General features: G+C 37.8%; 1 pseudogene; it reads right to left on the bottom strand.

Annotated features, from left to right (window-relative positions):
• Positions 1–264: 264 nt before the first annotated feature.
• LOC129350047 (olfactory receptor 1N2-like) lies at positions 265–1,166 on the bottom strand (annotated as a pseudogene).
• Positions 1,167–4,830: the final 3,664 nt, after the last annotated feature.

Raw genomic sequence — 4,830 nt, 5'->3', positions numbered from 1 at the left:
TGTGTTCAACGGCAACACCCCAGAGACAGACACTGTTTTCTGCACATTCTGTTTGTGTGCTGTTGTCCTTGACAGAGACAAAGATGTTTTCGATACATGCATCATTTAACAGTGAGTAAAGTGCTTTTCATGTTGCAATTATTTTGTGACACAAATATTAAAAAACTGGATTTTAACTGAGAAACAACGTGTCATTCTCTCCAAATCGCACATGTATACAAACAGAATGCGGGCAAACTCATGACTTTGATCTATAAACTACTTTTACTGCATATAAATTAAAATTCTTTGTCTTATTTGTGTCAGTTTCAAACCGTACATGATGGGATTGACAATTGGGGGAATGAGGAGAAATTCCATCGCATAAAATTCTTAAACATTTTGTGATAATTCTTTTTTTGCCAAAACGCATGTATAACCAAATCAAAGTGGTAAGATCCACGACAACTGCTAAAGAGTAATACATGTGGCATACATGTCTGCATAAATCTTACTTGTATTCTCTTTGGACGATTGGCATGTTTTGATGAGATAAAGATGAAGGACCAAAAATAAAAACAACATGGCGCAGAGTAAAAAGTATAGTTAAATGCTGGAAACAATAACTGTAGCTAATGGAGGCAGAAGCAAGCTAGATTAGAAATCAACCAATCTAACACAGTAGATCTTTGGTATGAGTGAGCCACATAACCTCAATGCTGATGTCGTTATTGTGCTCATGAACAGCAAGTAAAAGGGAATAAGCCAAGCGATAAACACGAAGATGCAAATTCTTTGTTTACTCATCGCAGTATGGTACACCAGCTCGGTCGACATATGGCCACGTATCTGTCATAGGCCATCAGAGCTAGAAGAGAAAAATCAGCACAAGCAGAAGAGTGCAACACATAACCCTGCAGAAGACATCCAGCATAAGAAATGACATGAGTGCAGACAGAAGATCATAGAGGAATTTGGGATAAAAACCCTGCAGTCCCATAAAGTGCATTAATGCACAAATTACAGAGGAAGATGTACATGGGTTCATGAAGGCTTTTATCCACAATGATTGTCACAATAATGGTCCATATTTACCAACCAAATCACAAATGTAACACAGTAAAGTGAGAACAAAGAGAGTAACCTCTGTAATTTGCTGTTCCGCTTAACCCTGACAGAGTAAGCATGTTAATAACTGAAAACATTATCATCAATAGATGACCGTTTCTTGGATGCCTTTGAAGACTGCACAGACAGCAAATTGCATTTGCACAACGTAATGAGGGTAGAAAAAAATTACTTTCCTGCTCTTTGGCTTTCCATCCCTCACAGGGTGTGTTACCATCAGTTTAATATCCTCTCGTGGCAGCAACACCGAATGATGCTGCCTACAAGCATCCAATCAACGATGCAGGAGTTTCTTCGAATGAGGTAGTCAGATATGCAAATTTATTGGATTAGCTTTTACATTTTGAGAGCATTTTATCCCAGGCCGGGATGTGAACCAGGGATCTTCTAGCTGCCAGGCCATCACTGCTAACCACTGTGCACACCTGCGTAGTTAGTTATGAAGTTAATTCTGATTGAGGCATTGTTTCAATTTCATTTAGTAAATGTGACACAGCTTTAAAGGTCTACTCAGAAAGATGTTGAACATTTGAACTTAATTTCCCACCATTTGAGAGCAGATTGTGCTGTTATCCAGAGCCTATCAAAAGCATTCACCCTACCTTGGACGATTCCCCATTTTTAGCCTCAGCATGGATTCAAGGTCAGTATGATTTGGCTTGTTTTAAAAAGAATTTACAAAAAATGACCTCTTTCATGTCAAAATGAAAAAGGATATCTACAAGTAATGTCAGTTAATTAATAAAGGTAAAAATGAGTGATTAAGTCAGTGTTCATCCCTTTAAATTGAACTCACCTATTTCAACGCTGGTGGAGCCAACAGACTCTAAAAGTCACACAGTTAGTGGAACTGAAGCATAAATTAATATCCCCTTGTAGTACAGTTCAATCTATCATCAAGAAATGAAAGCAATCCCATACCTATGTAAAGAACCAAGAGCAGGCCTCAAAAGATGAGTGATTGTACAAGAAAGAGACAAGTGAGGGAGGCCACCAAGACATATTGGACTCCTGAAGAAGTCACAAGATTCAGCACCTAAGATGGGAGAGACTGTCCATCCATCCATCCATTATCTATACACCGCTTAATCCTGATTAGGGTCGCGGTGGGGGCTGGAGCCTATCCCAGCTGACTCGGGCAAAGGCAGGGGACACCCTAGACAGGTCGCCAGTCTGTCGCAGGGCCACATACAGAGACAAACAATCACTCTCACATTCACACCTACGGGCAATTTAGAATGATCAATTAACCTCAGCATATTTTTGGACTGTGGGAGGAAGCCGGAGTACCCGGAGAAAACCCACGCATGCACAGGGAGAACATGCAAACTCCATGCAGAAAGATCCCGGGAAAGCCAAGACGTGAACCAGGGATCTTCTCGCTGCAAGGCGAAAGTGCTAACCACTACGTCACTGTGCGGCCCGGGAGAAACTGTGTGTACTGCAATTATTGCCTGTGGCAAAGAGAAAGGTATTGTCAAAAAATAGTAATAATCTGGACAAGAGTTCACCGGAAGGCATGTGAGGTTCTTGGATTACATGTGAATTTGAGCTTTTTGACCACAGACTCAAGGCTTTGTTTGGTTGACCCCAAACATTGCATATCATCACAAACACATCACCCCCACTGTGAAGCATGGGGGTGGCATCATCATGATGTGGGGGTGCTCTAGAACATTTCAGTTTTTTGGGGTTTTCTTGAATGGCTAAAATAGTGTTATGTTATACATACGGTGGTGGAAAAATGTTTTCGGACACCCCATACAACTGCATGTCTATTGCATTAAGAATTACTCTTAGGTGCACTCTTCAAGTGAAATTTGTTTTAGTACAGTTGCAGCCATAATACTAAACAAATCTTTAAAAAGCCAGTAAAAGATTAAAATTGATTGCTGTCAACAAAATAAGAAATTTTGAGTATTGGGTCATTTTGGTAAAATTTCATTTAGTTAGTTTTTCTTGTAAACAATATATGTATATATATATATATATATATATATATATATATATATATATATATATATATATATATATATATGTTCATGTCTGTCTAATGCAGCCACACCTTTTGAACCACAAAAAAGATTTTTGAAAATATTTTTTAAAGCGGTTAGCATCACTAATTCACATTAAAGCTAATATTCACTGGATGCTAACTCTCTTTTCTGGTCAACACGCACAAATAAACTCCACCAACTCCTGGGCTTCACTACTCACATTATATCTGACTGTGGGGTTGAACATAAAGTTCATTAAAACTGGCACCGATCAGTAAATTATCAGTCATTACCAACCAGCTGTCGGAGTCCTTCAGTGTCTGTTGGTCCAATCAGCCGAAGGACTGAATTACTCAACTGAAAACTGATTAAAACAAGACAACGGAAAGTAAAACTGTATGTGGAAAATGTGCTGCTTCTCCACCGATAAATACCAACAAACTAAAACAAACTTGGTGGAAGTGTTGCTTTTAGTGATTTTTTTAATAAATTGCAAATAAGAGGCTTTTATTTTTCTGGAAGTAAAAGGAAACGTTGCTTATCCGTAGTTTCGCTAATTTAACTTTAGCTGCACTTTCACCATGTTCTAACTGATGGATCATTTTTTAAATATTAAAATAGCTACACTTCCCTTGTATGTCTGGTCATTTCTTATGTTGCTGCTGTTTCATTGCAATTATATTTTATAATATCATTTTAAATACAGATCACTCAAAAGAAAAAAAACTGTCTCTGAAATACTCAATGAACTGATAGATCATCTAGTGTTAAACTGAATAAGAATTCTTAATAATATAAAATGTAACTGACTGAGCTGTATTAATTAAATCGAGATATTTCAAATTGAAAGAAACACAACATTGAATGAAAGATTTCCGTCAATTAAACCTTAAATTCATTTACCTAAGAAAATCATCCGTTAATGTCTTACCTTAAGATGCCCTACATTTTTAAAAAATATAGGTGCAAAGTAAAAGTTTCACACTAAAGATTAATCACTGATGAACATTTAATTGTTCAGCAGATATTCAGGACTACTGACAACACAGAACCTTAACCTTACTGTTTTAATCACATTTAAGTTTCATGAACGTTACATTAATGTCAACCAGCCACAGTTTTATGAACTTAATGAACCACATTACAGGAACACAACACATTTCAGATGTTTACATGAAACTCAACACAAACATCGTTAGCTTAATGCTACGTTAGCTTTAATCAGGCTACAACTGAGCAGCTAGCTCGGTTAGCATCGCTAACATTAAAACTAGTATTTACCGGATGCTAACTTTCTTCTCTGGTCAACACACACAGAAATAAACTCCATCAACATCTGGAGTGCATGGCACACATTATATCTGACACGAAAGTTGCATATAAAGTGCATTAAAAGCGGACACCGATACGAAAATAACCATTAGCTTACCGAACTATCACAGTCCTTTCAGTGTCCGCTGGTAGAATCAGCCGAAGGTAGAAAACTGGTTAAAACAAGCCAACGGGCAGGAAAACTGTCTGTGGAAAATGTTCTGCTGCTCCACCGATAAATAAACCAACAGTTATTATATCAGAATTAATCCAAACGAGGAGAGCAGAGTCTCTGCTGCCTCCTCCATAGGACCTGTCAATCATTCCAGACCGGACTGTCAATCAAGTAGTCCCGCCCCCTGGCTTCGCAAAACTTTAACGCTCTATAAAAAAAAAATCAGTATTGATTTATTTT

Source organism: Amphiprion ocellaris, chromosome 11 (genome assembly GCF_022539595.1).
Source record: "Amphiprion ocellaris isolate individual 3 ecotype Okinawa chromosome 11, ASM2253959v1, whole genome shotgun sequence".
Classification (NCBI taxonomy): Eukaryota; Metazoa; Chordata; class Actinopteri; family Pomacentridae; genus Amphiprion; species Amphiprion ocellaris.
This window is presented reverse-complemented; position numbering and strand designations above follow the sequence as displayed.